This window comes from Balaenoptera musculus, chromosome 11, assembly GCF_009873245.2.
Source record: "Balaenoptera musculus isolate JJ_BM4_2016_0621 chromosome 11, mBalMus1.pri.v3, whole genome shotgun sequence".
Lineage (NCBI taxonomy): Eukaryota > Metazoa > Chordata > Mammalia > Artiodactyla > Balaenopteridae > Balaenoptera > Balaenoptera musculus.
The window spans coordinates 38,054,654-38,066,936 of NC_045795.1; the positions used below are offsets into that span (position 1 = coordinate 38,054,654).

General features: G+C 40.2%; 1 protein-coding gene across 6 annotated transcripts in view; it reads right to left on the reverse strand.

Annotated features, from left to right (window-relative positions):
• KCTD20 (potassium channel tetramerization domain containing 20) overlaps positions 1 to 11,234 on the reverse strand; it is a 40,677-nt gene extending 29,443 nt beyond the window's left edge. For 2 of the 6 annotated variants that reach the window (XM_036868524.1, XM_036868519.1), the window contains exon 1: positions 11,091 to 11,234. The gene's annotated coding sequence lies outside the window, so the exon portion shown is untranslated. Of the gene's footprint in view, positions 1 to 10,843; positions 11,025 to 11,090 lie in introns of those variants that run through there. The other 4 variants (XM_036868520.1, XM_036868525.1, XM_036868523.1 and 1 more) reach the window with 4 other exon arrangements.
• Between the last annotated feature and the right edge of the window lie 1,049 nt (positions 11,235 to 12,283).

Consider the following 12,283-nt stretch of genomic DNA (forward strand, 5'->3'; position numbering starts at 1 on the left):
TAATACAGAAAAGTGATATTTTAGGATCAGAAGAGACCTTAGTGATTATTTTGTCCAGTGGTTCTCAAGTCTAGCTGATAATCAGAATAACCTAGCGGAACTTGTTAAAAACATTCTTGGGCCCTATTCCCCAGAGATTCTGATTTAGTAGGTCTAGGGTGGATCTGAGAATGTGCTTTTTTTTTTTTTCATGTGGGATCTTAGTTCCCCGACCAGGGATCGAACCCATGCCCCTGCAGTGGAAGCGCGGAGTCTTAACCACTGGACTGCCGGGGAAGTCCCAAGAATATGAATTTTTAACAAAACTCCTCAGCTGATCCTGTGGACTAGCTATGTTTGGGAACAACTCATCTGGTATACCCTTTCATCTCATGAATGAGAGACTGAATCACAACAATATTCTTTTTGAAGAATATTCTAGGAGATTACAAACTTAGAGTAGGGAGGCCTTTTTAATCAAGACCAAAAACCCAAAAGCTAAAAAAGAAGAGAAAGACAAATCTGACTACAAAAAATTTTTTAAACTTTTGTATGGCAAGGAATCCTATAAAGAAAAAAAAACTTGAAAAATTGTATTTGCAACAGACTTTTACAAAGAGTTATTATCACAATATTCAAGGGCTTATGAAAATGCATGAAACTAACCCAACAGAAAAATGCGCAAAGGATGGGGAAAAAAGGGAAATACCCAAGAACTTGGTGAAACTACATTAATAGGCTAGGAAATAGAATTTAAGGCAAAAAAACTACACAAGTTGGGCAAGGCATAACATTTGAAGATATCTGTTGCCAGAACCACTTCTCTTCCTATTTCTACCTTGGAAGAAAGCCGTAACAAGAGAAGAGATAAAGGAGAGAAGAGGGCATTCCAATTCCACAGAAAGGCAGGAACGCCTCTGATTCCACATCCCTTCTCCTTCATTTTCCTCTATGAATTCCTGAGGCCAGGCTAGCAAGCTGGCAGATAAAAGCACAAGGACAGTAGTGACAAGATTATAACTGCTTGGATATATTTTCCTGTCTTCTCTACTTGACATCCCTAACTTACCGCCCTTAGTACCTTTTTGTCAATATAACTTATGCCCAAGAACAGCTTTTGTGCCAGAAGAGACTATACTACAGTTACTTGGATTTAAATTAAGACTTAAGACCTTACATTAATTTATAACTGTCTAAAGGCCTTTAAACAGTTTCCTTTACAACTTTATCAAATTACCTATTAAAAAAAAGACTTAAATAACGATAACATTTTTACTCACTACTCAGTTTAAAATATAAAATAAGACAAATATAGTTTAATCCCCTAAAACCACGATCCTAAGTTTGACATTGCCAAACATTTAAAACTATACTTATCATCTTAATATGTTCTCTTTTCTTGTTTTAGCACTTTGTCTCCCAAGCAAATCTTTAAGTACTCAAAAAACCTTTAGGGGCTTCCCTGGTGGCGCAGTGGTTAAGAATCTGCCTGCCAATGCAGGGGACAAGGGTTCGAGCCCTGGTCTGGGAAGATCCCACATGCCGCGGAGCAACTAAGCCCATGAGCCACAACTACTGAGCCTGCGCGTCTGGAGCCTGTGCTCCACAATGGGAGAGGCCGCGACAGTGAGAGGCCCGCGCACCGCGATGAAGAGTGGCCCCCGCTTGCCGCAACTAGAGAAAGCCCTCACACAGAAACGAAGACCCAACACAGCCAAAAATAAATAAATAAATTTAAAAAAAAAAATTCAGTAAATCCTAAAAAAGTAAACTTTTGAATCTAGTATATCTCAAGAAGTTCTTAAATATTGCAGCACCCTTTCAAAATGCAAAGTTTTCTTACATCCTTAAACTAATAATCAAATCTAAACCCAGTTACTCAAGAACACATTTTACACTGGAATCAAATTAATCAGTTGAGATTCTTCAATATGCCAAATCACCACAAACATTCCATCTTAAGTCCAGATGGACTTAAACTTCACTGAGAACATATATCATGTGCTACATATTATTCTAAGTACTTTATAAATATTATTTAACTTAATACACAAAAAAAAACTTTTATGAAGTAGGTACTATTATTACCCCCATTTACAGATGAGGAAACTGAGGAAGAAAGAGGTTAAGTTCCCACAGTCACATAACTAATAAATAGTAGAGCCAGGCTTCAAAACCCAGGCTTCTGGCTCCAGAGTCAAATGCATGTTACCCTTAAGCTGCGTTGCCTCTCCTTATAGGTCTGATTTACTTCATGAATTCTACATAAGTTTCACAGGTTTGGAGATACGATTTCAAGCCCAAGATCTGGAGCCAGGACATATGACCTTTCTGTGCCAGTAATAGGCACACCTAGCACATTTTCTGTTTAAATAGTTGCTTTGAGATGACCTCTAAATCAATTAACTCCAGATAGGGGTTGATTTTACAATCTGAGTTCCCCGAGTTCAAATTAAGACCTTACCTAATTCTGCTGTAACTTTCAACTTTATTACCTAAAAACAGGGTAGACCAAATTCTGTAATTTCCACACAGGTGCTTCTATCTTTTGATGGATTCAACTAGTTATGGTCATTCTAACGACACCTTTAAGCTAGGAACAATCCAAGGTACATAACAGACCAGGCAAAGCTCATGATTCCTAAGAAACAGCCAGTCAACATATGAGGTCCCTAATGTCCAGGGCACTCTTCTGCTTGCTATTATCTAAAACCCTCTATAGATACACAAGCTGTTAAAGATTACTTAATGGCAAACTTCCAGGAAATATCCAAAGATATACTATTAGCAATAATGTCTTTAAACAGTACAAGGGAGTGCAATTAAAAAAATTTTAAACGTATTACTCAATACAGTAGGCCATTTTATAAGAAAGAGCTAAGTTTTGGTACAGTAAGAAAAGATCGGAAGGTCTTAGGGGACAGATCCATGGATCAGTACTGTAGCAATAGAACACACATTGAAAATTCTGGAGACAATCCAAAATCACTGTGTCAGAAGATGGTTCAAGGACCAGTATCAATTAGCATCAGAAGTTTTCACCGACTCTTAGCAAAAATGAGGACAATGGAGATGATGTAACACATGGGGGCAGGCACACACACACACAATTATTATCCCAGTTCTAAGACACCTGACGTTGACTAAGACATCAATATAATAACAGTGTTTCAGGAAAGCACTATTATATTAAATACATACATGATTTTAAGATATAGCCTGATTTCAAAAATATTAAAATGTGAATTGAAAATTATGGTACATATTAGTGTAATGCTTTCTTGGTACCTAAATTAAATCTTTACTTCTTTTTCGATATTAAATGTCTTTTCTTTTACAACATAATGGTGACAGAAAATGATAGTCAGATTTTTTTTTAATGTCCTAAAAGGCTGGCAACCTGATGATGGGCTCCCAATTTCCCCCCACAATTTTACCAATCATAAATCTCAAAAAAAATCTGGGTCCCAATCACCTTCCATCTAGGACTACAAAAACACTTTTATTAGTTCAGTCCAGTCTACCTAAAAATATCCCCCAATAAAGAATCTCTTGCTTAGCTCACCCTATTGGTGGCCAGCAATCCTCAAGGGAAAAAAAACTTTTTTTCCCTTGCGCCAAGCTGAAGTCTGCCTTCTCCCCACACCCACCGTGACTTCCACGCATTGGCAAGTCCTATGCCCTGGAATAATGCATCCATCAGAATCGGATGGGTAAAACAGAAAACAAAAACCAAAAAAAAACCCCATCTGTCTGAAGGCATTAGACAACTAGTAAGATAGCCAAGACTGCAGAGAAGCTGTGATGGTCAGTTTTATACGGCAACCCGCGAGGCTACAGTCCTAGTTATTCAATCAAACACTAATCTACGTGTTACTGTGAAGGTATTTGGTAGATGTGGTTAAAGTCTTTAATCATTTTAGTTTAAGTAAGGAAGATTATCCTAGATAATGTGGGTGGGCCTGATCCAACCAATTGAAAGGCTTTAAGGACAGAACTGCGGTTTCTCTGAGGAAGAAGAAATTTGACTGGAATGCAGCTTCAACTCCTGCCCAAGAGTCCCAGCCTGCCGTTCCTGATGGCCTAGTCCAGTCTCCACAATGTATACACCAACTCCCTTCAATAAGCAGCTTAATATATATGTGTGTATATTTATATACAAATAGATAGATGACATAGATTATTTTGATGATATATAAATACTACGCAGAACCATACTACATAATTAAAACCGTCCTTTAAAGAAAACTTCAGGACCAAGTGGCTTGACTAGCAAATTCTTCCACACCTTTAAGGAAGAAATTACATCAATCTTATACAAATGCTTCCAGAGAACAGAAAAGGAGGGCCTATATCCCAATCCATTTTCTGAGGCCAGCATAACACTGACCCAAAACTTGACAAGAACATTACCAAAAAGCATTACAGATGACTTTTTCTCATAAGCACAAAATCCTATACAAATTATTAAAAAATCAAACCCAGATACATCAAAAAGGATAATACATATGGCAAAGGTTGACTTAACATTCTAAAATCAATATAATTCGCCACGTTGAAAGGCTAAAAAAGTTTTAGAATAATAACTAAAATAGCATGAAACAGTATAGATAAACTAGTCTTAAAAAGGGCAGGTTGAAACAATAAATATAGTCATAGAAAAAAAGATTAAAAATATAAACAACTATTCTCCCTTAATTGTAGGCTTATCATTATGTGATTTTTAAAAATTGTTTTATTGAGTATGCCAAAGTCTCTAAAATGAATGTGTTATTACTTTTAAAATGACAAAGGAAAATGTATCTGTAAAAACATGGAACTCTTCAAGAAAATACTGGAGTATTTTTAAAGCTTAGAACAGTTTAAAAGACATTTTTTAAAGTTTCAGAAGAAAATGATATATTACTAAAGAGATTTGGTAATTTTTTTTAATTTTCCCATCTAGATTAAAGAAGAAATATTAGGAATATAAGACAAATTAGGAATTCAGGTTAAAAACATGAAATAGTTTCTCAAAGCAGATTATTCAATAGGATGACAGAATAATCTTGGTAGCTTTAAATCCAACACAAGGGCTTAATGTGGAGGCATGGTGTGCTTCTTAGGGTACTCAACAGCAAGCATGGTTCTAAGGAACAGGTAGAAGGTAGGACAGGTGGGTAGGCACAGGATAAAGGATGATGCTCGAATCCCAAGTCAGAGGGCGCTCAACAATAACGACAATGGAACATTCAGATTACCTGACATTTAATTCCCTAAACAGATTGTTATGAGATAAATTAAATTGTGTTTCCCTCAAAATTCATATGTTGAAGTCCATTACCCTAAATCCTCAGAATGTGACTGGAAATAGGGCCTTAAAGAGGTGATTAAGATTAAATGAAGTCATTAGGGTGGGCCCTAATCCAATACAACTGGTGTCCTTTTAAGTAGAGGAGATGAGGACACACAGGCACAGAGGGAAGACTGACCATGTGAAGACACAGGGAGGAGAAGGCAGCCACCTACAAGCCAAGGAGAGAGGCCTCAGAAGAAACCAACCCCGCCAACACCTTGAACTTGGGCTTCCAGCCTCCAGAATTGTGGGAAAATAAATTTCTGTTGTTTAAGCCACACAGTTTGTGGTACTTTGTTAGGACAGTCCTAGCAAACTAATACACAGATACAACTGCAAAAATTAAATTTTACCCTCTCCCACAAAAAAAGAGTAATTTAGGGCAAACACAATGCAGGCGTCTTACATGGTTTTAAGGTATGGACTGTGATCTTCATATAGAAGTGTAGATCATTAGTTGTTTTATTCTAAGGAAGTTGAACTTTCTTAACCAAATCATGTCACAGATCTTTCTACTACACCCCAGTGCTTTCCAAAATGTTAGTAAGCCCTGCCCCCATGTTATAGTAAGAACAGAGATAAAGTTTAATTTATATCTATACTTATCATAAAAGCCTTAATATTTCAATGCTGGAAAGGACATTGAATCTGAAATCTGAATCTAAAGAAAATATCTTAAATTAAAATATTAAAAAAAAAAAACAGTTAACAGCCAGCATCTCCTGAGAACTCACAATAGTCAGGTGCAAATCAAAGCATTTTACATGAATTAACCCAATCCTAATAACCCTCTGAGGTAGGTACGATAACAACGTCTTTTTCGGAGACACAGAAACTGATGAATATCCAAGCTAGTAAATGAAGGCACTAAGACTTAAACCCAGGAAAAATTGGCTCCAAAGCCCACATTCTTAACCACTGCCCAATGAAGTATAATGAGGGCACTATTGAGCATAAATTGTAATGGCTTTGGAGTCAGTTTAAATTTGAATGCTGGCTCTGCCACTTACACGTTGTATGACTTTGGGCAAACTTAAGCTCTTTGTGTCTTAGATTCCTTGGCTATAAAATGGAGATAATTAAATGAGGCAATGGATGTAAAAACATTTAGCACAGTGTCTGGAACATAACAATGTCTACTAATTACTAAGTCCTTACTATTTCTAATTCTACTTTCATGAATATACAAGAACAATCCAACAATGTCTACTTTAGGATGGACTTCCCTGGTGGCGCAGTGGTTAAGAATCCACCTGCCGGGCTTCCCTGGTGGTGCAGTGGTTAAGAATCTGCCTGCGAATGCAGGGGACACAGGTTCGAACCCTGGCCCGGGAAGATCCCACATGCCGCGGAGCAACTAAGCCCGTGCACCACAACTACTGAGCCTGCTGTGCTCTAGAGCCCATGAGCCACAACTACTGAGCCCACGAGCCACAACTACTGAGCCCGCGTGCCTAGAGCCTGTGCTCCACAACAAGAGAAGCCACCGCAATGAGAAGCCCGTGCACCACAACGAAGAATAGCCCCCACTCACTGCAACTAGAGAAAGCCTGTGCATAGCAACAAAGACCCAACGCAGCCAAAAAAATAAATTAAATAAAAAAAAAAAAAAAAAAAAAAAGAATCCACCTGCCAATGCAGGGGACATGGGTTCGAGCCCTGGTCTGGGAAGATCCCACATGCCGCGGAGCAACTAAGCCCATGTGCCACAACTACTGAGCCTGTGGTCTAGAGCCCGCATGCCACACCTACTGAAGCCCGCGCGCCTAGAGCCCGTGCTCCACAACAAAGAGAAGCCCACGCACTGCAACGAAGAGTAGGCCCTGCTCGCCGCAACTAGAGAAAGCCTGGGCGCAGCAACAAAGACCCAATGCCACCAAAAATAAATAAATAAATAAATTTATTCAAAAAAACAAAAAACAATGTCTACTTTGGGGACTCTAAGCAAAAATAGCAAAGGGTTCTCTTCTTTCATCCATACTTCTTTCCTTCCTATGATTCTAGAAATGCATATACTATTCCAATAATCTCATTTTTCATAAGAAGTATATTGAATCAGATTAGCAGTTAGATCAGTCTTATATTCTGTCTCCCACAGAGATACCTAATAACTTGGGTAAGGACAACAGTACAGTTATGCGACAACTTCAAAAGATTCTGGACATTGCTCAAACATCTAACATTTAATAAAAATTCACCAATGTACTTACTTTAACCTTTACCGAATTAAAAAAAAAATACCAAGTTCATAACATTTCTTGGGATTACAAGATAACTATTTGCTCTTATTCTATTACTACTTATTCCAAGCTTCAGAGTTCCTTATTTTAGTGTTCCCACTCTTCCTGATTTATGTGGTTAGAACATACTCTCCTTCAATCTCCATTTTTCCAAATACTGCTTCTGTACTCATGTGAAAGTCTCTCAGTTTTCTTTATCTACTTATAACTGAACTTCTCTAAACCTTTTCCCTTTTTTAAATTATTTATTTATTTATTTATTTATGGCTGTGTTGGGTCTTCGTTTCTGTGCGAGGGCTTTCTCTAGTTGTGGCAAGTGGGGGCCACTCTTCATCGCGGTGCGCGGGCCTCTCACTGTCGCGGCCTCTCTTGTTGCGGAGCACAGGCTCCAGACGCGCATGCTCAGTAGTTGCGGCTCACGGGCCTAGTTGCTCCGCGGCACGTGGTATCTTCCCAGACCAGGGCTCGAACCCGTGTCCCCTGCATTGGCAGGAGGATTCTCAACCACTGCGCCACCAGGGAAGCCCAACCTTTTCCATTTTTGAAGCATTTTTCTTGAGATGATTTAGTGGAAAGAACACTGGGCTAGGAGCCAGGAGTCCTCACTCTGCTCTCATCTCTCAGATTCCTCATCTTAAAAGGCAAGAGGATTGCAATAGATACATTTGTAATAGGTTCCCTTATAGCTCTAAGCCTCATATTTCCATGACTCTGGGTCTTCCAACTAGAAATCATTCAGTATGCCAACAATTTCCCTAAACTTTTTACTCCAGTTAGCCAAGGAGGAGTAGGCATGTTCAGATTCAGGGGCAGAGGAAGACACAATAATCGGAAAGCCCAGGGCTATAGAAGGGAAGATGTGGTATTTTGTGAATCAACAGAAAAGATTAGTAAGAAAAATGAGATGCCAAGAAGAAACCAAAGACAGAAAAAAAGTCAGAAGCACACAGTCTAACTCTAATCTCATCCCTACACATATATTTGAAGAAGAACTAAGAAACAAAAAGCTTTGGGAGCAGAGGTTATCCAGCCCTCATATCTACCTCAAGGGAGCAAGGCAACTCTGTGACATCTTTGCAATGTTGTTGCTAAAATGGTCTACTACAGTGCTGTGCACAAAACAGGCATTACTGGCATATCTGATGACTGAATTAATGTTCAGATGACCTGAAAGCCCTCATAAATGCTACTGGTACTGGTACATGTCAGGAAATCTGAGAGCTCAAGGCAATGGGAAATACAAGGCATTGGCTGTCCTGGTTCTAGGGGGAAGGAGACTAAATTAGTTGGGAGGGGGAAAGATTTGGCCTAATGGCATAACTTATGAGCTGATGCTACTGGAAGCAGCTCCCAGAAGGTAAAAGGACAGATTAACAGGCACGGACCATCTCTAAGGCAATATTACAATATGTATGAAAGTATTTCTTACCCTGGTGTCAGAGTCCAAGAAAGCACTATCTTTTCTAAAGTTTCCTTCCAAAGAGTCAGATTTTCTTGGCTTATGATTGGTTAGGGGGCAGGGGAGAGTAAATCAATAAAGGGATAAGGAAGTTGGGCAGTTCTAAAAATTCTCAGGCCAGCCCTATTTTGGTGTTTCTCAAAGTGTGGTCCCTGGATCACCAATAACAGACCAAGGGAGGGGGTGCTTGCTTAAAATGCAGACTCGGAAACCCATCACTGATCTCTAGAATCAAATTTCTGGGAGAGGTACAAATCAAAACCACATGAGATATCACCTCACACCTGTCAGAACAGCTATCATCAAAAAGAACACAAATAAAACATGTTGGCAAGGATGTGGAGAAAAAGGAACCCTCGTACACTGTTGGTGGGAATGTAAATTGGTGCAGCCACTGTGGAAAACAGTATGGCGGTTTCTCAAAAAACTAAAACAGAACTACCATATGACCCAGCAATTCCACTCCTGGCTATATATCTGAAAAAAACAAAATCACTAATTGGAAAAGATACATGTACCCTAATGTTCACAGCAGCATTCTTTACAATTACCAAGATATGGAAGCAACCTAAGTGTCCATCAACAGATGAATAGATAAAGATGTAGAATACACACACACACACACACACACACACAATGGACTACTACTCAACCATAAAAAAAGAATGAAATTTTGCCATCTGCAGCAACATGGATGGACTTGGAGGGCATTATGCTAAGCGAAAAGTCAGAGAAAGATGAATACTGTATGATATCACTTACATGTGGAATCTAAAAAAATACAACACACCAGTGAATACAACAAAAAAGAAGCAGACTCACAGATACAGGGAAAAAACAAGTGGTTACCGGGTGGGGGTGGAATAATACAGGGCTGGGGGAGTGGGAGGTACAAACTATTGGGTGTAAGGCTCAAGGATGTACTGTACAACACGGGGAGTAGAGCCAATATTTGGTAATTGTAAATGGAAAGTAACCTTTAAAAATTGTATAAACAATTTTAAAAATTATAAAAAAAATTTCTGGGAGGGGTGTTGGTACTTTTAAGGAGCAAACTTATGTTTGAGAACTACTGTCCCAGAATTTGGGTCGGTGGGTGAGGAAGAGGAGTTAAGGGTGTAGTTCTTCAACTGGATTCTTCAAATTCAACTGCTATAACTACAACACTGTTTGGGGGACCATTAAAAAAAAGAACCTTAATTTCTCAGGTAACAGCTGCAGCTAGTTGTTTAACAGCTAACAGGGGCACAATTAAAGAGCCTGGAAAATGCATTTTCATAAACTGGTTAAACTGTTCCTCACAGTCTGTTTATCCTGTTAGTTTGTTCACTGGTTTCTCGTTTAAAAATAAATCGGATCAATCCAGGAATTTTCAGAAAGAATCACAAACTCCAAAATAGAAGAGTTTTTTTTTTTGATAGTGCAGAACTAGGCTTGTAAACCTGAAAACACTGAACGCTATAAAAAGTAAGGCTTTATTTAAAACAAAATTACCAGTTCAGGCTCCCCCAGCTCTTTTGCACTCAGAGGCACTGATGAAAGCTAGTAATTTGTGGGTGGCAGAGAAGGAAGACTGAAGCAGGGGTGCAAAGAGCCAGAAGTCCGACCAACTACCTAATTTTTAATGAATTCAATTAACTGCCAGAAAAAACACGTCTGCAAATGTTTTATCAATAAACACTCCGGGGCTCTCATCATTTCTCTTCTGTTGGGATTAAAAACACCAAAGGCCTGCAGGAAAGTCAAGTTATACTTTAGCTGTCCCCACGACTGTGTTGACGATTTCCACCCAAGGCGACCCCCCTTCTTCCCCGGATTACCAAGCTTTACCCTCAGCACGGAAACTGGCGCCTGGAACCCATTAGCCAACGTTGTGCCTCGAGATGACTGTAGCCCCGCGGGCTTTCAAACTGGGGGTCCGACCCGGCGGGCTGCCGCCCGATGGGCGTCCTGAGGAGTCGGCGTCCTGAGGAGTCGGCCCCCTACCCCCGACACAAAGGCACCTTCCGGGGCCAGGCCCGCTGCCGCACTAGGCCCGCCGGGTCTTCGAGGCGAACGGTCTCGTGCCGCCACTTACCTGAAGCTCCCTGCCACGCTCTCGCACTCGGGGTCCGAATCCGCCCGGGAGGCGCGCGCACACGGCGCCGCGAGCAGCCGCCGCTAGGACCGCCCGGGCCGCAGCGGCGCGCGCCCCCCCCAGCCCCAGCCCCGGCCCCGGCCCGCGCGGCCACGCGGCTGACTCACCCGGCGCTTCACGTTAAGAGTCCCCCCTCGGCGCGCGGGGCACGCCGGGAAGGCCGGGCTCCGGCCAGCCCCCTGGGCCGCGCGCAGCAGGGTGTCCCTTTTCCTTCCCGACACGCCCCACCGTCCCACGGAGGACGCTCTCACCGCTGCACGGCCACGGTAGATCGATTTCTGAGCTGCGGATACCCTCTTTCAATTATTAGAAGTCTGAAACGGAAAAGTTAGTAGTTATCTGAATTGTGAAACAAGCTCGCGCAGCCCCGGGACAGCCGATGCTTTTAGAAAATTGTGGAGCCCGGATCTTTACATACATTTGGGGGGAGGAGGTAGTGAGAATAATGGAGTTCCTTAAACACCTTTTGCTTGGAAATCCCTCTCCTGGATATACATTCTGACCTAGAGGAGGGGGGAAAACACGTTTTTCTCAAACCTTGAGTTTAAGGAAACTACATAGTATAGCAAGCAAAGCTGAATTACACATTTTTAATCAACCTGAAGCAAATTATTGGAAAATTGGTTGTTACTAGTAAAATATTTCAACACTCAAAAAATTATCTATGTATAGTCCATGACCTATAAAGCGTAAAAGAAATAGCATCAGTCCTTTCTGTCATGATTTCTACTGGTTTTTGTACTTTTAAAAGTTATACTAGTTAAATAAAAAGTTATACTAGTTAAATAAAAAGTTATACTGATTATGCAAACTATTTTGTTTTAAAATTGTTGAAAACCAATTAAGTTAATAATAGCACGATTTCTTAAATTTTGAGTCGACTTCTTTTTCATTACTTAAGAGTCTAAAAACTAATTTGGGGCTAATGATTATGATTAGGTTTGAAATGGAAGGAATATAAGAAAATATCTCATTCCAGTAGGTTGCAAATGGTTGCCAGATACTTGTATAGTAAAATTGCCTCATTAAGGGCAACAACTTTAAAAAACTGAAGCTATAAATTTGTTCATTGTAATTTTATCTTAGAGGTGTAGAGGGTCAGTCCCCATTTCTATTCTTTCACTTCACTTACA